Genomic DNA, 26,663 nt, shown 5'->3' with positions numbered 1-26,663 from the left:
GCACGTGGATGTACATTGACAGCAAATAGTGTTGGGCGCGAATATTCGAATATTAATCGCGAATATCGGCATTTCAAGAATATAGTGTTATATATTTGTATTTTCGAATATTCTAGTTTTTTTTTTCATCAGTAACCTCCCTTCTTGCTTGTGGGCCAATGAGAAGGCTGCAATGTATTTGTCTGAGCTTAGCAACATCCCTAGCAACCAATAGGAAAGTTGCCTATCCCTTACGATATAAGAACCTCCCCAGCAGCCATTTTCTGTAGTTTTATGCAGTTCTGAGAGAGAGACGGCAGTGTTATTGCTGTGCTCTGTGCTTTCCACTCATTATATTAGATAGATAGTTAGATAGATTATATATCTATAATACAGATAGTTAGTGGGAGATAGTCAGTGTAGGTTATATCCTGATATAGTGTAGCTGGTAGGTTCTGCTGTCCATACATACATGTTACATACATAGTGCTGTGATGTCACAACAATACATAGTGCGACAATCAGTAATATATAGTCAGACCTTCCAAAATGTGAAGTTTCACGTATTGCCCAAAAATATGTGCATCATTAATTGCAGATTAGCGCAATCACAAATAAATTGGAGCACTCTATATGCATATAAAGCCATTTTTTATGTTCTGCCATGCCAACCATTTTCTCCAGTCTCAGGAAACTTTTCGCAGCTTGGAAAATGTAGCAAAAGTGACCCACACCTGTATTATGCGCGCTTCATGCGAATAATACATTGTTGATTTTCGCAATCAAGAAAATACTAGCGAATGCTTGAACTCTCAAATATATGATAAATATTCAACAAAATATTTGTGAAATATCGCAAATTTGAATATTGCCCCTGCCGCTCATCACTAACAGCAAAGGGCCTATGTGCAAGAAGTGTAGGTCCCACACGATACTGTATGCTTCACCAGGCATGCACTGTGCACACACATATGACAACAGTGACCTAGATGCATGAACCAGTCACAATTAAATGATAGGCCCAGACCACCCATAAACCACTCAAATGTTGAGCAATTCAGGGGCAGACATACTGTCTGTGGAGATACAGGAGCCTAGTGTGGAGGGGGCCAATTCTAAACCATGAACTACATAGATATACTTGTTTGGCCATTGCCACAATTCAGTGGCGTAGCTATAGGGGTCGCAGCGGTTGCAGTTGCGACTGGGCGCCTAAGCCAAGGGAGCCCAGAGGGCCCCACTTGCCAGTAGTGCACTGCTATGACGTAATATTTCACTTTATAAGACGCAGTGCTTCTTCTCTGATATGGGGGGGTCTAAGCATCTGATATGGGGGTCTGAGCATCTGTTAAGGAGGTATGAGCATCTGATGAGGGGGTCATCTGAGGATCTGATGAGGGGGTCATCTGCGGATCTGATATGAGGGTCTGATGATCTCATAAGGGGATCTCATATAAAGGTCTGATCTGATATGGGGGTCTGATGATCTGATATGGCTGTTTAGATTTGAGGATGTAATTTGAGGTCTGATAGGAGGGTCTGATCTGAAAGGAAGGAGGTAATTTTTTCTATTGTCACACATTATAGAAGGGTATTTTTGTACTGGTGCACATCATGAATTCTGCTGTATGTTTTTGTAGCGCTGTATGTAATGGTTTCCATGTAAGTCTTTAACGCCAGCTTCCTCAGAGGTCAACTACTTGTATTGAGTGTGATATATATATATATATATATATATATATATATATATATATATATATATGAATAAATTAAGCTACAAACATATTCACCTGTTATAAATAAAATCAGCTGGGGAGAGGATATGGTGAAGACAAGTGAGCATCGCCGGTGCATAACCCATGGGTTCACACCATGGCGCTGTGTAATATAAAACAGCATCTCAAGCATGTCCGCGTGCATGCGCCAATCAAGCGGAAGCATCAAAATGATGCTTTCTAAAGCCAGGAAGTCAATCCCGGACATATCAAGCGCCATGTGCGCATGAGCAAAGAATGCACTGTGTATATTGGCGTGCATGTCAATAACAGGAAGTATACCCTGGCATGCGTTCCATTGATAGGAAGTGTAATAGAAATAACGCCATGTATAGTATTAAGGGGAATCAATTTCAATTATTTATCACAATATATAAAATGCTCAATGATCCAGGCGAATCAATCCAAAACTACATGATTACTAGTGTTGATTGAGCACCAAAGTGCTCGGGTGTTCTGGCCGAACACATCGAGATGCTCGGGTGCTCTGCCGAGCACTTGAGTATAATGAAAGTCAATGGGAGAACCGGAGCATGAAACCAGGAACCTCATGCTCTGAAGAAAAGAGGGTGCCTGGTTCATAAGAAAAGGTCACAAATTGATGGAAACACCCCCAAAATGGTTCGGGAACAGCATGGGGAGGATGTCTCATTGCATCTTGGACTCCCAGGTCGCTGCTGGAAACCATGTTTTCCAAGTAGTACGCCACTTTTACAGACAGACAATAATATGCATAAAACCGAAAAAAAAAGTGCAAATATTTTGAAGGCCTATGTGATGCCAAAAGTTCTATATGTGATGCAACTAGTCCCGATATGGCTCCCTAAATCGTTTTTCAAGAGTGTGCAGAGTATGTTCTCTAAATACTTATGGAACGGAAGAAAACCCAGGATATCCCATGAAACCTTGACAAGACACAAAGAGAAGGGAGGTTTAGGCTTACCAGACGCAACTAGGTACTATAAAGCAATCCAGCTTAACAGGTGGTTGGAGATGGTGAACCCAAACAGGCGCCCGGACGTACAGGCCATTTGTCGCCACAGCTTAGGAACACACTTCCAGAAACACCTATGGCTACCTGACAGACAAATTCAGAAAGACATAACTGTAGACCCACTGGTACGCGGGTATAGGAGAGGTCTGGAGGGAAACACGGAAAATATTAGCACCTGACCCATCCCCCCTATTGCCGGTTAGCCTACTGCCTGACCTCCTAGACTGTGACGCTAGTACCAACCAACATATATGGAACTCTCTAAACGATATAAAATTAGGGGAAACCACTCCTAATATAGAGTCCTACATCCTAGAGGCACTTTCATCCTCAATCACGGAAGCGCCAGGGTTCTTCCTTGTAAAACCACATATTAGAGCTGTGTGTGGGGAGATGAAGGCGCGGTACCCTCTCCAGAGGCCCTTGACTGATTTCGAGAAGCTAATACAATCACCACTTATCGCTGCTAGAGAAGTTTCAAAACTCTACCAGGTGGTCGGAGGCGAGGGTGAACTTCAGAGGCCAATTTATATCAGAGAGTGGGAGAAAGTTAGATAGGACTATAATTGACACCGAATCGAGGCAAATATTGAGATGCTCTCATGGTTTTTCTCGCTGCATTCGCCTACAGGAGAGTCACTATAAGCTCCTGACGAGGTGGTACAAAACTCCAGATTTCCTCTACAAGAGAGGACTGACACCTACAAAGGAAAGCTGGAGATGCAGAACTGATGTGGGTTCTTTATCACACATCTGGTGGCACTGCCCTAAGATCAAACTCTACTGGAAAGAGATTGAAGCGTTAATCCAAAAACTAGCAACTACAAACTTTAAGCTCACTCTAGAAATTGTGGTACTGGCACTGCCAACACCCCAGTATTCACCCTCAAAAAATAATCTTATCTCGCATATCATAGCTTCGGCCAAAGCATTGGCAGGGGGCATTGGCTAGATGTCCACCCTCCAACTGTACAGGAGATGAAAGCTAAGATGACTCAAATTTGCAGGTTTGAAGAAATGACCAGCTGGATCGACAGAAAGCATGACCAATTCATTAAGGTCTGGAGCCCTTGGAGAGATCTGACGTAGATAGATCCTAGCCAAACAGTGACGATGTCGCCTATATTTATGACATAGCTGCCTAGTAGCATCCCCCCCTCCCCCTCTATCCTTCTCCCTCTCCCCCCTCTACTTATCTCTCTTTCTACCTTCTTCTTTTATTTATTTTTTTACCTCTTTTTCTCCTTCTTCTCCTATTAAGTGTTACAATGATAATGTAAATTATTTGAGACCAGTCTAGAGAATGCTGGAGGTGACTCTACTTTGCACTCAATTAGTACTGACTGGTACTATTTGCACTTGAATGCTGGTATTTCCATGTATTGTTACTTTTTGCTCTCATTTATGTATCATCCTAATGCTTCTTTGTTACGTGATTATACAAAGAAAATTGAAAAATAAAGAATTTATAAAAAAAAAAAAAGAGAAAAAAAGTGCAAGCGCTGCCAAAAATTACAAGGAAAAGGTACTCCGATACAACCTGTATATCCAATAATGGAGGGCCTCATTCACATTGTGGTGCAATTGTTCAGGTTGTGGGACTCCTACAATTCTATGCACTAAGTGAAAGCACTGCCAGAAAATACAAGGAACCGGCACTCCCAAACACACGTTGTTACATATAAAGGAGAGCATCATAGACACCTTTGAAAAATTATGATTGATGGCCTGCTGGTGACCCTCAAAAACATTTGGAGCAAGGGCCTGCTGATCTGACCATGAAACATTAGGGGCGAGCGCCTGCTGCCACATTGGTGACTCTAGATAAACTCTGGGCGATTGCACGTCCCCGTGGCAGTGACGATTCATGTCTGCCCTATCAACTTTTGATGTTCTTTTCTGTGCCTACCATGGTGATCACGGGTAATGGAGCATCAGGGTTCAATGCCAGAGAGGAAGCCTGATAAACGGCTACCACATCCAAGGGAGGTCAATGGCTGAAATCAGATTGGCTGTTGTGGCCTTGTCTCTTTTTTTTACTAATTGTGAACCACCCAAAGAGGGTGAGTCAAGTTATTAAAGCACAAGCATCCAAGGAAGGCAGCAGGCGCGCAGCAATTACCCACTCCCGACTCGGGGATGTAGTTACGATAAATAACAAGAGGACCTGTTATTGGAATGAGTACACTTTCCGTTAACGAGGATCTATTGGAGGGCAAGTCTGGTGTCAGCAGCCGACTTGCTCCCGGCCTCCATATCCAGTGTGCCGTCATGGTGAGGATTGTGTTGACCAGAATTTTGGCTACTGAGACTGGACTTGTAGGTGAGGGCCTGCTGCCCTTTTGTTGATTACTACAAGTAGGTTACACAAAACATACACATAAACGGTAATTAAATATACTATGTTAAATAAACCCGGAAAGAGTAAGTAAAAACCCACTCAGTGTACATGAATACACCAACCAACAAAAATAAACTGAGATTAAACGGGTATATCATCAAAAATAAATCCTTTATTGAATTAATGTCACGGAATGTGTACAGGTAACAAGGCAAAGCAACATGTATAAACGACTCGCTGGATCCAAAAACTAAGGAACCAAGGGAGACCCCTGCAGAAGACCTGGCACTTTCCCTGGCTGCTCAGCCTATGCAAAGATCCGAATGGTGGAGGTTTGCATATCCACGAACCTTGACTATAAAGCCCTGAGCACCCTACAATAGTGAGGGGACACGACCACCGGCTCCCTACACGAGACACGGAGGGAGTCAGGGTCACCTGGGATCCAGCAAACAGATATTAACAGATAAAGGTACACTTAGCTTTGAAGCAAACAGGAGGACAGATCAGCGTGCACACACACTCCAGGAAGTAATATAAGCCGCCCAGAAAAGCATTCTGGGGAGGCATTTAAAGGGAAGCAATTAACACATGACAGCTGAGAGAGGCTGACGAGAGGAGGAGCTGAATACCACAACACAGAAATTCAAGGAGGAGGTTCTGAAAGGCCTCTGTCAGAGCTTCTCAGCTGTCTGGTTGTGACAATTAATGACACATAAAAACAAGACATGAGACAACAGATAAAAAATGGCTACATCTGAGGAGGTATGTTAACACAAATGAGACATGGGGGGAGGGGTTTTGGAGTATGCAATGTACAAAAGGCGGTAGAAAAAAGGAGTACAATACCTCACTGATTTCTGTATGTATAACTGCAACCACAGATATAAAAATGCAAAAGTGCAAATACTGAGTGGCAAAACACCATATCAAAAAAGTGGTTGCAGATAACACCACAACATATGGATGTCTGATGGTTCCAAGTTATGGGACCATATAACAGCCAACAGAAGGTTAAAGTGCAAGTGCATAAGAAGTCACCATATCAATGGTCAAATACCACAATTGTAGCTATGGTGACAGCTTAAACCTCCAAATACATACAAAGTTAAAGTGCAAGTGCATAATAAATCACCATATAAAATGGTCAGATACCACAATTGCAGCTGTGGTGACAGCTTAAACCTCCAAATACATGCAAAACTGGCTCAGGTGCACAGTAAACATCCACCTGTGGATAACCCAAGTGGGTATAGCTGAGCACCTAGAGCCAATAAGCACATCCCTCAAAGTCCACAACAATATAGCATGTCTACATACCCATAGATGTGGGGATGTACACCTCAGGAGAGCCACGTAACCCCGACACGCATTTCAGCGGATGCCTTCCTCTGTGGGTGAGGCTCTCCTTGTGAATGTGCTTCTTATAAAGAGCCCTACACACCTGTATCACATATCAAATTGATCTAGGAACACCCCATTGTAATCAGGACATTGGGAGGAGGGAAAGTTAAGGGCGGGCAAAGTAGTGCAGCCGGCCAATGGCCAGTTAGCCGGCTGCACCCCTTGCCCCACCCATTTGATGCGTCAGAGCCGCGATGGCCAATCGCGCCCCCTTAAACGCCCACAAGAAGGCAGGGAGGTGGGCGGTCCCCCTGATGGCCAGTCACGAGGCCGCACACCTCTCTCCGCCCAGGTGATGCGTCGGTCACGTGACGGCCAGTCACATGCTCCGACCTGTCACAGATGGTAAACCACTCCTCCAGGAAGGTCCTTCATACAAAGTTGATCATACATTTTTGCACTTAGCTGGTAAAGCAAATGCGTCCATAACATGGGAAACCCTCACAATCAAAGTACTCAGCATATTCAATGTATACTATTATTGCACTAGAATGGCAAATAATTACTATATATATAGAGAAATCCTAACAAAGTGGAAAATATATAAGAATGTGACATTATACATAATATATAATGTATAACAAATTCTGTCATACATAATTAGATATAAGTGAACAACCAATATATAATGTGTTCTATTATACATGATCAAGTGGGTGAACAAGGAATACATAAGTCAAACATGAATAAAATGTGTTAAAAAATAAATAAAATGCATTCATTTTGGGGTCAAATTGCCAGTAAATTGCGTCCAAAGACAGACAGCATCCCCCCAAGAGAAAACTAATGGGATGGGAGCTAGCCGCGATCGGGCACAGTGAATACAGAAAACAAACAAATAAGTGAATGTGTGACTACTGTAAATTATAATACATAGACAAAATATAATTGCATGTGTAGAATGTATGTGACAGTGAGGTCATGCACAAATACATGAAAAATATGTAATAAAATATACAGTAAATTCTCTAAATTGACAAACGTCTCAGTATATCTTAAATGCAATACAGAGTTCAGGGACCGAGACTTCCATGTCAATGGATGTCCAGAAGGAATTTTCTCATCCCAATATATCCTGCAGGCTCCAATTGGTAAGGGGCACAGGTGAGTAGAGCACCAGGTATACTAAAGAATATAAAAACACATATATAAGTAATCAAAAAATAATTGACACACAAACAACAAGGATGCCAACGCTTAAAAATTATATATTAAGAACAAGAGTGTGTGGCACTCAGAGAAAATGAGCGAAGCCCAGGACCTCATTGAGACCCTTGGGTTGCATGGTGTCCAGGGTCCAGATCCACCTGGTCTCACGTTGAGCCAGGGTTTTGGCTATATTACCACCCCACATCCCCAAATCCACGTGATCAATGCCACATACCTTCAAAAGTGGTGGGTTGCCCTTGTGGTGTTTCCTGAAGTGTTTGGGAATCGGTTTTAAATTAACCAGATCTTCAGTATCTCTTGCTTTCACTATGTCCCGAACATGTTCTCTAAGCCTCACTTTTAATTCTCTGGTAGTGAGACATACATAGATCTTTTGGCACGGGCAGGTTGCAACAATCTCTGTGCTTCATATGTCCTAGGTGATGTAGCACTGGGAGAGTCACTTATAGAGAAGGATTTGGGTGTCCTTATGAATGGTAGATTAAATTATAGTATACAAGTCAATCAGCTGCTGCAAAAGGCCACCAGGATATTGTCAGGCATGGACTTGCGGGTCAGGAATGTAATACTATGACTACAAAGCGCTGGTGCAGCCTCATCTGGAATACGCAGTCCAGTACTGGGCACCAGTACATAGAAAGGATGCACTGCAGCTGGAAAAAGTACAGAGGAGAGCGACTAAAATGATAAGGGGCATGGAGGGTCTTAGTTATGAAGAAAGATTAAGCAAATTTAATTTATTTAGTCTTAAGATAAGAAGAGACGTCTAAGGGGAGACATGATTAACCTGTTCAAGTATATAAATGGGCCATACAAAAAATACAGTGAAAAGCTGTTCCATGTAAAATGTGCTCAAAAGACAAGGGGGCACTGCCTCTGACTGAAGAAGAAAAAGTTCAGTCTCCAGAAGTGTCAAAGCTTCTTTACTGTAGGAACTGTAAATCTGTGGAACAGACTTCCTCGGGATGTGGTCACAGCATGAACAGTGGATAGTTTCAAAAAGGGTTTAGACAAATTCTTAAATGTAAAAAACATAAATGCTTATAAAAACGTGTAGAAATCTGAGTCTCACTTCCTTCTCGGATTCGAGTCCCCACCTATCCCTTGGTTGAACTTGATAGACGTTTTTCTTTTTTCAACTGTATTAACTATGTAACTATGTAATTATGTAACCATACAAACATATTACAATCCAAATTGCATACAACCATACCAGATCATACTCGACCAATCTGCAAATAGTTACTGCTAACTGCATACCGCCATTTTGTGATATCTATTCAACAAGTTTTTTGTACATCGACTATCTGCTGCAAAGGCGGCAGTGTTATTATATATGAAGAAAAGTTGAAGTTAATAAAGAAGTTATTTTCAAGCATTTGGTGTGCTCTTTAAACCTACTGTTTCCATAGAACGGTGCTAGAGGAATTACAGAGTAACAAACAGTCTGGTTCAACTAAAAGATAGAGATATCAAAATTCTTCTAATGTCTCAGCGCAAAAGGCACTTGATAGTGCTGCACCTGCCACACTGCATGCGGATAATTTGGAGGTGGAAGTAGAGGAGGAGAAGTGGTGGTTGGAGTCACTAACGTAGGTGCTGGCGGAAACCCTGATGGAATCAGGGCCCGCAATCCTCAGCGTCAGTAGCATCTGTGCCATCCCAGGGTATAACTCGCTCCTGGCCTCCACAATGTTCACCCAGTCTGCCATTCAGGGAAATGTAGAGTCCCTGGCAAAATGCACTTGTCCATGTGTCCGTGGTTAAGTGGACCTTCCCAGTAACTGCATTAGTCAGGGCAAATGTGATGTTTCGGGACATATGTTGGTGTAAGGCGGGCACGGCACACCTTGAGAAATAGTGGCTGCTGGGGACAGAGTACCACGGGACAGCCGCCGACATCAGGCTATGAAAGGCCTCAGTGTCCAGAAGCCTAAATGGCAACATTTTCAGGGTCAGTCATTTTTAAAGGTGTGCATTTAGTGCCATGGCCTGTGGGTGGGTGGCTGGGTAATTGCGCTTACGTTCAAATGCCTGGGGTAATGACATTTGGATGCTGCACTGGGACAGGGAAGTGGATGTCATTACTGATGGTGCTTGCAAAGGTCCAGATGCAGGGCAGGAGGCATCCTCACCTGCGCCTTCAACAAGCGATTGGCCAGCACATACCATAGGGGAAGAGGAGGCAGTGGTATTACCTGCAGACACAGATTGTGGACCCAGGCATTCTTCCCACTTATTACAGTGCTTGGATGCCATGTGGCGGATAATGCTGGTGGTGGTGAGGTTGCTAGTGTTCACACCCCGGCTCATTTTGGTGTGGCACAGGTTGCAAACTAATATTCTTTTGTTGTCCGCACTTTCCTCAAAAAAGCGCCATGCTGCGGAACACCTTGACAAGGGATATGTACGCAAGGGGTTGCTCCTTGGAACCGTTGCGTACCTGTTTGGTGTGGCCCGCCTTCTCCCTTTTGCCACCTCACTGCCTTTTCCAGCCTGTTGTGGTGCGGCAGAACCCTTCCATATGGTACTGCTGTCCTCGCTTGGCTCTCCACCTTCCTAGGTTGGGTCGGTGACCTCATCGTCCACCACCTCCTCTTCCACTTCCTCACTCTGATCATTCTCTTGATTTGTTGACCTAACCACAACCTCAGCAATTGACTACTGTGTCTTATCCTCTTCATCAACCTCTTGTAACAGTAATTGCGGTTGACTCATTGGCAACTGTGTCTTATCATCATCCACCTCATTAAACACTAATTGAAATTCCACACCGTCATGTTCTTGTGACTGTGCTTAAAAGGTTGGAAATAAGGGCACAAGATTTCATGTCCCTCTTAAAGTGTGCTTGGCGAGAGAGCCAAATCAAGTAATGGCGATTAAAAGAGCTCCTCTGAATTTCCAAGTGTGGGATCACTTGTTTGGCCATACTCTCTATGGTGGGGGGAAGGAGGATAAGGGTGAGGATTCTGTTGACCAGACTCTTGGCTACTGAGACTGGACTTGGTGTCAGACAGGGTGGTGCTTAACCGACTGGAAGCATTATCTGCTGCAATCCATCCGACCACCTGGTCGCACTGGTCTGACTTCAAGAGTTTTGTCCTGCGACGCCCTACAAACTGGGACATGAAGCTAGGTATCTTAGATGATTGTTTTTCTTGTTCTTTGTCAGCAGGCACAGTTTCATCTGGCCCAGGGCCACGGCCTCTGAGTGAACCATAAGCATCACGGCCACTTCCCTGTCCCTTAATGCTATCCTTCTTCATATTAAATGTTATATGCACGCTTGACACATAAGATGTGGCACGGATGTCACAGTTCACAGCAAGCACATATATGGAAAAAATATGGAAAAGTGTGAAAAAAGGAAAATAGATTTCACTTATATTTATTTTTCCTATCTGTCACTGACACACAGAAGGTATTGCACAGATGTCACAAGTCACTGCAGACACCCCCTATAAAAAAAGTATTGAAAATGATGGAAAAAATATAATAGTTTGCACTTATATTTTTCCTATCTATGAACCTGACATACAGAAGGTATTGCACAGATGTCAAGTCACTGCAGACAACCTTTATAGAAAAAGTATGGAAAAGTGTGGAAAAATATACTAGTTTTCACTTATATTTTTTCTATCTCTGGCCCTGACACACAGAAGGTATTGCACAGATGTCACAAGTCACTTCTGACACCTTCTATAGAAAATGTATTGAAAATGATGGAAAAAATATACTAATTTGCACTTCCATTTTTCCTATCTCTGGCCCTAACACACAGAAGGTCAACATTGCACAGATGTCAGAAGTCACTACAGACACCCTTATATAGGAAAAGTACGTAAAAGTATGGAAAAAATATACTAGATTTCACTTAAATTTTTTCTATATCTGGCCCTGACACACAGAAGGTATTGCACAGATGTCCAAGTCACTGCAGACACCCTGTATAGAAAAAGTATTTTAAAGGGAACCTGTCATAAATTTTATGCTCTCCATACTAACGGCAGCATAAAGAAGAGACAGGTGAGTTGATTTCAGCGGTCTGTCATTTAAAAGTTAAAAGTAAATTGTTGCTGAGAACCGACATCACAATCATTTCAGACTGGGCCTGGAAAAGAGTCCCGGCCACCTGAGAAGAGTCCTGGTTATTAATGAATTCCTGCTCTCCTGCCCACCTGCTGATGACTGACAGTCTTCTACTGAGTTTTCTCTCTAGGAGAGAACTGACAATCATCAGCAGGTGGCTGAGAGTGCAGGAGATTATATATAACCAGGACTCTTTTCAGGTATATTTGACTCTTTTCAAGGCCTGGGCTGCAATGATTATGATGCTGGTTCTCAGCAACCACTTACCTTTAGCTTATGAGTGACACACCGCTGACATCAGCATTTCTGTCACTAATTTATGCTGCCCTCAGTGAGGTCAGCATAAAGTTGATGACAGGATCCCTTTAACCCCTTTAACCGCCTCCGCACCACCTAACGCTAGAGGCGGCAGCTCTGCGCAGAGTGACGCATGTACGCGTCATCTCGCGAGAGCTGTGACTTCCTGTAAACGCGCGCACACAGGCGCGCGCGTTCACAGGAACGGAAGGTAAGAGACAGGATCTCCAGCCTGCCAGCGGCGATCGTTCGCTGGCAGGCTGGAGATGTGATTTTTTTTTAACCCCTAACAGGTATATTAGACGCTGTTTTGATAACAGCGTCTAATATACCTGCTACCTGGTCCTCTGGTGGTCCCTTTTGTTTGGATCGACCACCAGAGGACACAGGTAGCTGTGTAAAGTACCACAAAACACTACACTACACTACACCCCCCTGTCACTTATTAACCCCTTATGAACCACTCATCACCCCATACAGACTCCCTGATCACCCCCCTGTCATTGATCACCCCCCCTGTCATTGATCACCCCCCTGTCATGCTCCGTTCAGACATCCGTATGATTTTTACGGATCCACGGATACATGGATCGGATCCGCAAAACACATACGGACGTCTGAATGGAGCCTTACAGGGGGGTGATCAATGACAGGCGGGTGATCACCCATATAGATTCTCTGATCACCCCCCTGTCATTGATAACCCCCCTGTCAGGCTCCGTTCAGACGTCCGTATGATTTTTACGGATCCACGGATACATGGATCGGATCCGCAAAACACATACGGACATCTGAATGGAGCCTTACAGGGGGGTGATCAATGACAGGGGGGTGATCACCTCATATACACTCCCTGATCACCCCCTGTCATTGATCACCCCCCTGTCATTGATCACCCCCCTGTCAGGCTCCATTCAGACGTCCGTATGATTTTTACGGATCCACGGATACATGGATCGGATCCGCAAAACACATACAGACATCTGAATGGAGCCTTAAAAGGGGGGTGATCAATGACAGGGGGGTGATCATTTCATATACACTCCCTGATCACCCCCTGTCATTGATCACCCCCCTGTCATTGATCACCCCCCTGTCAGGCTCCATTCAGACGTCCGTATGATTTTTACGGATCCACGGATACATGGATCGGATCCGCAAAACACATACGGACATCTGAATGGAGCCTTACAGGGGGGTGATCAATGACAGGGGGGTGATCACCTCATATACACTCCCTGATCACCCCCTGTCATTGATCACCCCCCTGTCATTGATCACCCCCCTGTCAGGCTCCATTCAGACGTCCGTATGATTTTTACGGATCCACGGATACATGGATCGGATCCGCAAAACACATACGGACATCTGAATGGAGCCTTACAGGGGGGTGATCAATGACAGGGGGGTGATCACCTCATATACACTCTCTGATCACCCCCTGTCATTGATCACCCCCCTGTCATTGATCACCCCCCTGTCAGGCTCCATTCAGACGTCCGTATGATTTTTACGGATCCACGGATACATGGATCGGATCCGCAAAACACATACAGACATCTGAATGGAGCCTTAAAAGGGGGGTGATCAATGACAGGGGGGTGATCATTTCATATACACTCCCTGATCACCCCCTGTCATTGATCACCCCCCTGTCATTGATCACCCCCCTGTCAGGCTCCATTCAGACGTCCGTATGATTTTTACGGATCCACGGATACATGGATCGGATCCGCAAAACACATACGGACATCTGAATGGAGCCTTACAGGGGGGTGATCAATGACAGGGGGGTGATCACCTCATATACACTCCCTGATCACCCCCTGTCATTGATCACCCCCCTGTCATTGATCACCCCCCTGTCAGGCTCCATTCAGACGTCCGTATGATTTTTACGGATCCACGGATACATGGATCGGATCCGCAAAACACATACAGACATCTGAATGGAGCCTTACAGGGGGGTGATCAATGACAGGGGGGTGATCACCTCATATACACTCCCTGATCACCCCCTGTCATTGATCACCCCCCTGTCAGGCTCCGTTCAGACGTCCGTATGATTTTTACAGATCCACGGATACATGGATCGGATCCGCAAAACACATACGGACGTCTGAATGGAGCCTTACAGGGGGGTGATCAATGACAGGGGGGTGATTACCCCATACAGACTCCCTGATCACCCCCTGTCATTGATCACCCCCCTGTCCGGCTCTGTTCAGACGTCCGTATGATTTTTACGGGTCCACGGATGCATGGATCGGATCCGCAAAACACATACGGACCTCTGAATGGAGCCTTACAGGGGGGTGATCAATGACAGGGGGGTGATCACCTTGGCACAAGTTAGCGGAAATAGATATTTAATTTTTATTTTATTTTTCTTACAAAGTCTCATATTCCACTAACTTGTGTCAAAAAATAAAATCTCACATGAACTCACCATACCCCTCACGGAATCCAAATGCATAACATTTTTTAGACATTTATATTCCAGACTTCTTCTCACGCTTTTGGGCCCCTAAAATGCCAGGGCAGTATAAATACCCCACATGTGACCCCATTTTGGAAAGAAGACACCCCAAGGTATTCCGCGAGGGGCATATTGAGTCCATGAAAGATTGAAATTTTTGTCCCAAGTTAGCGGAAAGGGAGACTTTGTGAGAAAATACAAAAAAAAAATCAATTTCCGCTAACTTGTGCCAAAAAAAAAAAAATTCTATGAACTCGCCAGGCCCCTCATTGAATACCTTGGGGTGTCTTCTTTCCAAAGTGGGGTCACATGTGGGGTATTTATACTGCCCTGGCTTTTTAGGGGCCCGAAAGCGTGAGAAGAAGTCTGGGATCCAAATGTCAAAAAATTCCCTCCTAAAAGGAATTTGGGCCGCTTTGCGCATCTAGGCGGCAAAAAAGTGTCACACATCTGGTATCGCCGTACTCAGGAGAAGTTGGGGAATGTGTTTTGGGGTGTCATTTTACATATACCCATGCTGGATACCAGATGTGTGACACTTTTTTGCCGCCTAGGTGGGCAAAAGGGCACACATTCCAAAGTGCACCTTTCGGATTTCACCGGTCATTTTTTACACATTTTGATTTCAAACTACTTCGCACACATTAGGGCCCCTAGAATGCCAGGGCAGTATAACTACCCCACAAGTGACCCCATTTTGGAAAGAAGACACCTCAGGGTATTCCATGAGGGGCATGGCGAGTTCCTCAAATTTTTTATTTTTTTGTCACAAGTTAGTGGAATATGAGACTTTGTAAGAAAAAAATAAAATAAAAAATAAATCATCATGTTCCGCTAACTTGTGACAAAAAATAAAAAGTTCTATGAACTCACTATGCCCATCAGTGAATACCTTAGGGTGTCTACTTTCCGAAATGGGGTCATTTGTGGGGTGTTTGTACTGTCTGGGCATTGTAGAACCTCAGGAAACATGACAGGTTCTCAGACTGCTTCAAAAAGCGGAAATTCACATTTTTGTACCATAGTTTTGTACCAACTTTTACCCAAACCATTTTTTTAATTATCAAAGACATGTAGAACAATAAATTTAGCGAAAAATTTATATATGGATGTTGTTTTTTTAGCAAAATTTTACAACTTAAAGTGAAAAATGTCATTTTTTTGCAAAAAAATCGTTACATTTCGATTAATAACAAAAAAATGTCAGCAGCAATGAAATACCACCAAATGAAAGCTCTATTAGTGAGAAGAAAAGGAGGTAAAATTCATTTGGGTGGTAAGTTGCATGACCGAGCAATAAACGGTGAAAGTAGTGTAGTGCAGAATTGTAAAAAGTGGCTTGGTCATTTAGGGGGTTTTAGCTAGCGGGGTTGAAGTGGTTAAGGACCGGGCTCATTTTCACCTTAAAGGGGTTGGCCACTCTTTAAATACTTTCCACTACAGTGTGGCAGGCAGGGAAAAAATTAAGTCCCTAGCATACTTCATTAAACACATCTACCTCTTCTCTTTCAGTTATAAGCAGCTCCCCCTTAGTCCTGCTCTACCTTGCAACTGAGTTCGTCCATAGCTGCACGCGACATGGAGGAGCTTGAGAGGAAGCTCGTCCATGCGCATGTGCAGTCTGCTCCTGTCAGTGGTCGGCTCCCTGCTGCCCGCTCCAACTGTGACAGGAATCAGCTGCTTGTTCCCTCTCTACAGATTCCTGTCAGAAGCTGGCTGTAAGAAAAACCTTCCGAGTCCCTACTGCAGAAGCTACTTAGTCAATCCCCATCTTCCCCTGCACTATCACCACACAGCCGACCCGCAAAGCCACGCCCATCGGTACCGTTAGGCCATGCCCCCTGCAACCAACAGGGAAAGCAGGACATCTAGCCAGGAACTATGATTTTGTGTGTGTATATATGTATATATATATATATATATATATATATATATACACCTTTTCCTTGGAAATGCTGCCTGCTTTTTGGAATATATATATATATATAGGAGAATAAATACACCGCAGCACGTCCGTAAGGTGAAAAATGTGGGATCCTTTATTCACCCAAGCAGCGACGTTTCGGTCCGCTTGCTGGGACCATTTTTAAGCAATACATCAAATGCAGTTGTGGGTATTTATGTGGTCATGTCACATTAACAAACATAAGTGATACTTAAACAAAAAGTGAAAATTAAGATATAAGTCAATTCATATAGGTGCATCCGGACATCATATCGGAAAGACAACGTTACCAAATACATGAATACATATACTTCCAATAAATCAAGCCATCGGTACAATAAATATATCATTATTAAGGTCAAGTGATAATTTACAGTGTATAATTGTCACCTGTGTGGACAAATCATAAAGGAGCCAGGCATGGAATCAGGCGAGCTCAGGTGGATACAACATTTCATGGTGATGCGTCTCGTGGATACGGCGTCCCGGAACTACACATTGCGCATGCCCGTGACGTCACTGAAGGAGCGATCACGTGTTCACCTTCGTGCATCACGTGATCCTCACGTCATAGACAATGTAAATGAATGAAGCGCTTCAGCAAGTATAAAGGGCAATGTGTATAGCATAACATAGTACAGGATAGTTTGTCAGGGGTGCACAACCAGAAGATGTGCTATCATACGATGCACCATCTTCCGGAATGTGCAAACAGGAGGTAGGGGAACAGCGGCCGCCGTTGCCCTAACAATTCCTATATTAACCCCTAGACAACTGAATACATCCAATGTTAGCTATAATTAGTGGAGGAAAAAAAAACGCATACAGTAACGCATCAATGTGAATATAGAAATAAATATAATTGAGTTCGGGATAAACCGCACGTATCCTGAGCATCTGGTCTCCTGCTGAGCTAGGCCCTTCCATCCATAGGTCCTGTGTGTGAAAAAGAAGTGAATTAAAAAATATATTATCCAAATATATTTAGTTAAAAACATATCGAATTTCCCATCACTGAAACTGAAAAGGACAGGAAAATATGCGTAATCATATGAACAACCATGGTTTATATTCCACGTTTAAACCGTTCGGTTTAATAGTTTGTAATTTAAAGATCCACTCTGATTCCCGTTTTTTTTGGATCTTTATACGATTTCCTCCTGTACGGGGCAATGGGACATGGTCTATGATCATAAATTTTAGATCACTTTCTCCATGTCCCATGTCCACGAAGTGGTGTGAGACTGGCAGGTCCTTCCGTTTTTTCCGTATTGAAAAACGGTGTTGATTAAAGCGGGATTTAAAATCGCATGTGGTCTCCCCCACGTACAAAAGCTTACAAGGACACCATAGGACATATATAACAAAACTGGAGTCGCAAGTTAAATAAAACTTAAGAGAATATGCGATCCCAGTTTTTGGATGGATAAAGTCACGCCCCTTCACCATGTACTTGCAATTTACACAGTGAAGGCACGGGTAGCTGCCACACTTTTTTGGAGCTAGAAATGACTGATGTGTACCCTTTTGTGTGCCTATGTCGTTCTTAACCAGTTTATCTTTAAGATTACTAGCTCTTTTGTACGACAATATAGGTCTGTTGCAAAGTTCAGCAGTATTCTTGTATTCAGTGCCTAAAATCGGCCAATGTTTGTTGATAATTTTACCTACTTGTGTACTAACTTCACAAAAGGTTGATACGAAGGGTATTCTTTGCAATTGGTCCCTCTTAGTGCCCTGAAATAAATCACTTCTCTCTCTCAGGTTGATGCGGTTCCGTTGTTGTTGTAAAACAGATGCTGGATAGCATCTCTGTTTAAAAGATTGTGTCATCCTTTTTAGAGTATTATCAAGTGTAGATGTGTCACTGACTATCCTCTTAACTCTGGTAAACTGGCTATACGGCAGTGACCGCACCATTGTCCGGGGATGAGTACTGTCATACCTCAGGACGGTGTTGCGGTCAGTGGGTTTTGTATAGACCTCAGTTTGCAACTGTGTGCCAATGTGCTTAACGTTAACATCCAGAAAATGCAACTCACTCGGTGAAAATTCCAAAGTGAATTGTATATCTGGGATCAAACTGTTCAGATATGTGTGAAACAAATGTAAATCGGCAATCGTGCCCGTCCAAATGACAAAAATATCATCTATGTATCGCCACCACCTCAGCACTTGGCTGAAGTGGTGGGACACATAGACGTATCGTTCCTCCAAATAGGAGACGACCATGTTGGCGTACGTGGGGGCCACATTCGTCCCCATGGCCGTCCCCCTAATTTGCATATAATAGTCATCCCCGAAAAGGAAATAATTATTATACAAAATTAATTTAAGTAAAGCTAGAAAAAATGTTTGAGCTTCAGTAGAGTAACTAGAACCCGCCAAGGCTGATTCTACAACTGTTAAACCGATATCATGCTGTATAGAGGTATACAGACTGACGATGTCGAAGGAGGCCAAAATGGCGTCCTCCGGCATCGTCACGTCTGCCAACCTTCTAAGAAAGTCCGTAGTGTCTTTAATATAAGACTTAGATTGAATCACATAATCCTGAAGAATTTTGTCTAAGAAAATGGATGCATTACTTAGAAGAGAACCACGACCGGAAACAATGGGTCTACCGGGGGGGCACTGTAAATTTTTGTGGATCTTGGGTAACAAATAAAATAGGGGAGTAACCGGAAAATCTATCAGTAAGAACTCATTGAGTTGTTCATCTATCAAACCTATTTGTGTATATGTATTAATTAATAGCTTTAATTCACGTTGAATATCAAATTTGGGGTCCCTTTGGAGTTTGATATATACAGCAGGATCAGACAACTGACGAGTCGCTTCTGCCATGTACATAGAAGTATCCATGACCACTACCGCACCACCTTTATCAGCTGATTTGATGGTGAGGGAGTGGTCATGGACTAGCTGGTTCAATGCCTGCATTTCTAGTTTAGTCATATTCGGATGCTGGATACGGTCACAGGGCCCTGATTGTTTGAGCTCCTGTATATCTCGTAATACTGCATCCGAAAAGACATCAAAAGCTTTAGAAGATATTTGGGGGGAAAAATCATTTTTCAATTTTAACCCCCAATCTGATAACCGCAATTCATGCATAGGTGTGGAAACCGAACTTTGTACATCCTTAAAATGAATTTTAAGTTTTATCAACCTGAAAAAGTATAATAAGTCCGCCTCCAACTCAAACCAGTTGATGGCACCAGCGGGACAAAAACTTAAGCCCTTCTCCAACAGTTGTAATTGTGCTGGTGTCAGAATATGTGAGGATATATTTACCACCGTCCGTTCAGTCAGGCATTGGTTTTTCAGGCATAGGGATTTCTGGCTCCTTGTTTTTACGGTATCGGTGTCTGTTCCGACCGCCCCTTCTTGTGGCTTTCTTGTGTTGACTGTTGGAGGTCCTAAAAAAGTAGCAGCATTACCGGTATTGGACTCATCCTTCTTCTTGGGTCTTCTGGCGCCTTGATTGGGATTAAATCGGTTACCGTCGGTCCAGTTGTATACGTGTCCCGTGGAATAATCCAATGTGTCACGTTGCCACTTTGTTCTTTTAGTTTCTTGAATCTCATTTCTTAATTTATTTAGATGAGGCTGTAGATTTTTAATGTAATCATCAAAGTCCTGTGTGGACAAAATGGCTTTCAATGTGGTTTCCTCTTCCATTTTGCTATTTAATGTGGAGAGCAAATCTTTGCGCATAAATTCAATATTGAGTAGCATCAAGTCCAATGCATATTTGTTGGAGATGTGCTCATATTTAGCGCGAAATTCCAAATCATGTGAGTGCATAGATGATCTAGGCTGTGTGCGCATCCCTCTGGGTATGCGGTTAGTTTTCACATATTCTGCCAGAGTTGTAGAGTGTAACTCCAATGTTATACATTTTTTGGCATCACGTTCATACCTCTTTTTTATATCCAATATTGAGGGAACCGAGAGGAAATCCACATTGCCTCCACATGATTGCACAATCCTGTCCTTGTCAGCCTCGGTGTATGAGAAAATAGAGGGTGAAAGCTGATGTAACAGCGGATCCATCTTGCTTTACAGCGTGGTTCGACCAGAAATGCTTTAGTCATCAATGGGTGCCAGCTCCTGTGGTAAACTGTATAGATGAAAGTTCAGGGCAGCACTCCTTATGGCAGATGTGGGGTGCCAGCGGTATCGACACTATACCACAGTGTCCAATAGCCAGGAGAATAAATACACCGCAGCACGTCCGTAAGGTGAAAAATGTGGGATCCTTTATTCACCCAAGCAGCGACGTTTCGGTCCGCTTGCTGGGACCATTTTCAAGCAATACATCAAATGCAGTTGTGGGTATTTATGTGGTCATGTCACATTAACAAACATAAGTGATACTTAAACAAAAAGTGAAAATTAAGATACAAGTCAATTCATATAGGTGCATCCGGACATCATATCGGAAAGACAACGTTACCAAATACATGAATACATATACTTCCAATATATCAAGCCATCGGTACAATAAATATATCATTATTAAGGTCAAGTGATAATTTACAGTGTATAATTGTCACCTGTGTGGACAAATCATAAAGGAGCCAGGCATGGAATCAGGCGAGCTCAGGTGGATACAACATTTCATGGTGATGCGTCTCGTGGATACGGCGTCCCGGAACTACACATTGCGCATGCCCGTGACGTCACTGAAGGAGCGATCACGTGTTCACCTTCGTGCATCACGTGATCCTCACGTCATAGACAATGTACACGTGATGCACGAAGGTGAACACGTGATCGCTCCTTCAGTGACGTCACGGGCATGCGCAATGTGTAGTTCCGGGACGCCGTATCCACGAGACGCATCACCATGAAATGTTGTATCCACCTGAGCTCGCCTGATTCCATGCCTGGCTCCTTTATGATTTGTCCACACAGGTGACAATTATACACTGTAAATTATCACTTGACCTTAATAATGATATATTTATTGTACCGATGGCTTGATATATTGGAAGTATATGTATTCATGTATTTGGTAACGTTGTCTTTCCGATATGATGTCCGGATGCACCTATATGAATTGACTTATATCTTAATTTTCACTTTTTGTTTAAGTATCACTTATGTTTGTTAATGTGACATGACCACATAAATACCCACAACTGCATTTGATGTATTGCTTGAAAATGGTCCCAGCAAGCGGACCGAAACGTCGCTGCTTGGGTGAATAAAGGATCCCACATTTTTCACCTTACGGACGTGCTGCGGTGTATTTATTCTCCTGGCTATTGGACACTGTGGTATAGTGTCGATACCGCTGGCACCCCACATCTGCCATAAGGAGTGCTGCCCTGAACTTTCATCTATATATATATATATATATATATATATATATATACACAAATCTGTCCACCAGATGAAACTGAACAAAACGGATCCGTCCTGGCACACAATGTAAGTCAATAGGAACGGATCAGTTTTCTCTGGCACAATAGAAAACGGATCCGTCCCCCATTCACTTTCAATGGTGTTCAAGATGGATCCGTTATGGTTATAGAAGACATAATACAAATGGATCCGTTTATGACGGATGCATGCGGTTATATTATGGTAACAGAACCGTTTTTGCAGATCCATGACGGATCCGCAAAAAAAACACAAGTGTGAAAGTAGCCTTGGGCACGTAGTGTCCCCTTCCTTCTATTCTAAAGTTGGGAGGTATGCTAAAGCACTGATGAAATGACACCTAATGTGCTGTTGTCACTATGGCATCACAAGTAGGCAGAGATGTCATGTGACTGCTCCCCTAGAGACGCTTTGCTGTGATGCATGCTGGGATTTTTACTTTCACTTTGCAGCTGCTCCGCCCACACAGCCTCTTATTAATGGGAGCATGCTATGCCGAATGCAGTAGAAAAATGATATATATACAGTATATCTGTCATGATACAAATTCCTCTTGGTTTTAGTTATTGTCTGGGGCACTTTATTGTTTTTTATACTTATGGTGGCCAACCCCTTTAAGGACCAGGCCATTTTTTGCAAATCTGACCAGTGTCAATTTATGTGTGAATAACTTCAAAACGCTTTTACTTATCCAGGCTGTTCTGAGATAGTTTTTTCGTCACATATTGTACTTCATTTCGAATATTAGATTTTTTTTTTTTATCAGTACACATGATCCCTCCCTGCTTCTAGCTTGTGGGCCAATGAGAAGGCTGCAGTATATTTGACATTAGGAGTAGTGTTGTTTGCGAATTTTCGTAATGCAAATTTTCGTAATACAAATTTTTTATTGCAAATTTTTTAACTTACAACTATTAGACAAAGAAGAATATAGCACTATAATAGCTAAATTGCTCTATATTCAATATTTTTTTTCGAATATTCGCTATATTGCTATAACTTCGTTTTTTCGATTATTTGCAATATTCTAAAACAAGAATATAGAGCAATTTAGCTAATATAGTGCTATAATCTTTTTTTTTATAGTTGTATTTTTTTTTCCAATCTAGATTTCAGATGAGAAAAAAATTACAGCTATTAGACAAAGAAGAGTATAGCACTAAATTAGCAAAATTGCTCTATATTCGTTTGTTTTTTATATTCACTATATTGCTATATATCCTTGTTTTAGAATATTATGAATATTCATTACGAAGTTATAGCAATATAGCAAATATTTTGAAAAAACGAATATAGAGCAATTTAGCTAATATAGTGCTATAATCTTTGTCTAATAGTTGTAAGTTAAAAAATTTGCAATAAAAAATGTGTATTACGAAAAATCGAATTTTGAAAATTTGCCTATTACACAATCATTACCTTGCCGATTTTTCGAGTAAAAAAAATCGATGAATATTCTACAAAATATTTACGAAATATCACAAATTCAAATATGACCCCTGCCGCTCATCAATATTAAAAATTAATTTTACAAACTTTGTTAACCCTTTAGGTGTTCCACAAGAGTTATTGGCAAACGGAGATAACGTTTCAGAATAAAAATTTTTGGGCAAATATTAATATTTTTTTTCCAGTAACAAAGCAAGGGTTAACAGCCAAACAAAACTCAATTGCCCTGATTCTGTAGTTTGCAGAAACATCCCATATGTGGTCGTAAACTGCTGTACGGGCACACGGCAGGGCACAGAAGAAAGGGAACGCCATATGGTTTTTGGAAGGAAGATTTTGTTGGACTGGTTTATTTACACCATGTCCCATTTGAAGCCCCCCTGATGCACCCCTACAGTAGAAACTCAAAAAAAGTGACTCCATCTAAGAAACTACACCCCTCAAGGTATTCAAAACTGCTATTACACTTTTTGTGATGCAAGTTGACGAAAATGGCTTTTGACACCATATTATTATTTATTTTGCTGTTTTCACCTGAGGGGTTAGTTCATGTGTTATTTTTATAGAGAAGGTTTTTACAGATGCAGTGATAATATGTATACTTTTTTATTTATTTAAGTTTTACATAATAATATATTTTAAATCATGTTTTAATATCTCCATAATCCGAGAGCCATATTTTTTTTATTTTTTGGGGTGATTGTCCTATGTAGGGGCTAATTTTTTGCGGGATGAGATGGTGGTTTGATTGGTACTATTTTGGGAGGTATATAACTTTTTTATCGCTTGCTATTACACTTTTTGCGATGTGAGGTGACAAAAACAGTTTTTTTGTCACTGTTTTATTTTTTAAGGTATTTACCTGAGGGGTTAGGTCATGTGATATTTTTATAGAGCATGTTCTTACGGACGTGGCAATACCTAATATGTATCGTTTTTTTTGTTTTTTTGTTTTTACTTTAACACAATAACAGCATTTTAGAAAAACAAATCACGTTTTAGTGTCTCCATAGTCTGAAAGCCATATTTTTTTCCTTTTTGGGCGATTGTCTAATGTAGGGGCTCATTTATTGCGGGATGAGGTGCCGATTTGATTGGTACCATTTTGGTATGAATATGACTTTTTTGATCACTTTTATTACCTTTTTTGGGAAGTAAGGTGGGCAAAATTTCTATTTCATCATAGTTTTTATTTTTTATGGCGTTCACCATGCGGGGAAAGTAACATGACCGTTTCATAGATCAGGCCATTAGGGATGCAGTGATATCAAACATGTGTAGTGCATTTTTTTTTTTAATCAGCGATAAATGTGTTTTTTTTATTTATTTTTTTCACCCAGACCGATTTGGTTTTTAAAGATCCAGAGGGTCTGATGTCTGTATAATACAATACAGTACACTATATAGTGTACTGTACTGTATTTTTACTTTACACTTCGTCTGATCAGACTTAGCCTTACCATGGCAAGCGGGAAGCCTGTGAAGGCATCTGGTTACCATGGTGACCATCACTCGCTGCCACAACAGAGCAGCGGGTGATGGGGAGGGAGGAGGCCCCCCATTGTGATCCCGTCAAGAATTGGGGTCTGAAACGGCACAGAAGCCCCCGATGGGAGAGGGAGTGAGCTCCCTCCCTGTTAACCCCTTCCATACAGCGGTCCCTATGGAAAACGGCATGGAAGGGGTTAAACGGCTGACATCTGTGCCAGCACCGCCAGCACCCCCCAGCACAGCCTGCCGGCAAAAACAATAATAACAAAGATGTGTCATTTTGAAGTTTCTGACAGCGGGGATCAGAAACTTCTGAAAGCGCTGCAAACCGCAGGTCTGAATTGACACTCTGTTCTGATCACTCTACCTGTATGCCCTGTGTCCTCAACAGGTTAAATTATAGGAAAAATATAAGTGCAAACTAGTATATTTTTCCTATCTCTGGCCCTGACACACAGAAGGTATTGCACAGATGTCACAAGTCATTGCAGACAGCCTCTATAGAAACATTATTGAGAATGATGGAAAAATATTATATTGCTGCCACCACACACAATAGTCCTTAAAAGGACTTTTGGGTCTTTGAAATGTTTTTCAACTAAATAGATAGTGAAGGGAGTGTGATCGTAAGATTCACAATCTGTCCCTTCCTAAGCGCAGCTCTCCCTGACTACAACTGAGCCGAACATGCGTCATCAGGTGCTATATAGCACCGGATGATGTGTTCCTGAAAAGCCAATCACTTTAATGCCAGCAGCCAACATGGCTACTGGCATTACAGTGAGGGCAGTACTTACCTGCACGTTTATTGGCTGCATAGCATCCTCAAAACGTGTACGAAGGATACTCAAGCATGGCGCTCGAGCACATGCGGTACTTGGACGAGTACCACCATGTGCCGAGCATAGTAATGCTCGAGCCGAACAGCAGTTTGGCCGAGCATGCTTGCTCAACACTAATTATGAGTTGTGGCAGCGCTGAGGTGTGTGTATTTTGTATTGTATGAGTTTAAAAGTAAGAAAAAAAATTATTGCATTGATTAACAGCATAAATTAGAAGAATAAGTCAGGAAAATCCTCCCAACATTCTGTACACTTTGAACTAGAGGCTGGTAGATAATCCACTGGATAGATATACAGTGTATCTTTTTTTATATACTTTTGTATGGAATAGTGTAATTTAGTACATAATTCCATGCTACAACAAAAAAAAGTATATATTGATGTATACAGGCCCAATAGAGGCCAAAAACTATTGATTTATAAAATATATGAGCAGTGCAGAAGGAAAATGGTGCCTCAGAAAACATCAATAAGCCAGTTTAGAAATTATCATAAATGAACACATAATATTTTCACTTAGAAGGAGGGTGGGCTCTTAGAATACATTTTTCTGGTGAGCCCTATGCACCACAGTCCAATACTGTCCTTTTCCAACTAAACCATATCACATACTCATGACAAGTCTAAATTAACAGTGACCTACCTGCAGCTAAAGGCCCCTCTATGCGAGCAAACACAAAAGAGAACCTGCTATAATTGCCTAATCTCAGAGGAATTTAGAGTTGCGTTTATAGGCAGCAATCATCTCCTCTGCATTGTGATGAAGTATTGGTGCTGTTATTGCTTGGCCCCATAAAGAATTATTGTTTCTGGGCAGCAGATTGCTGTTTAGACATGATGATCTGCTGCCCAGAAACAATGATTTGGGTGACCACATCAGTGCTGCTTTAACCTGATGAACAAGCGTTTGCTTGTTCATAGGGTTTCCGGTAGCACCTTTATACAGGGCAATTATCAGGAACAAGCGTTACTAGGAATACTCAATCCCAATAATTGCCCCAATCAATGGACCAT

The sequence above is a fragment of the Bufo gargarizans genome, chromosome 3 (assembly GCF_014858855.1).
Source record: "Bufo gargarizans isolate SCDJY-AF-19 chromosome 3, ASM1485885v1, whole genome shotgun sequence".
Classification (NCBI taxonomy): Eukaryota; Metazoa; Chordata; class Amphibia; order Anura; family Bufonidae; genus Bufo; species Bufo gargarizans.
The sequence above is the reverse complement of the archived record's forward strand: the minus strand, read 5'-3'. Positions refer to the sequence as shown.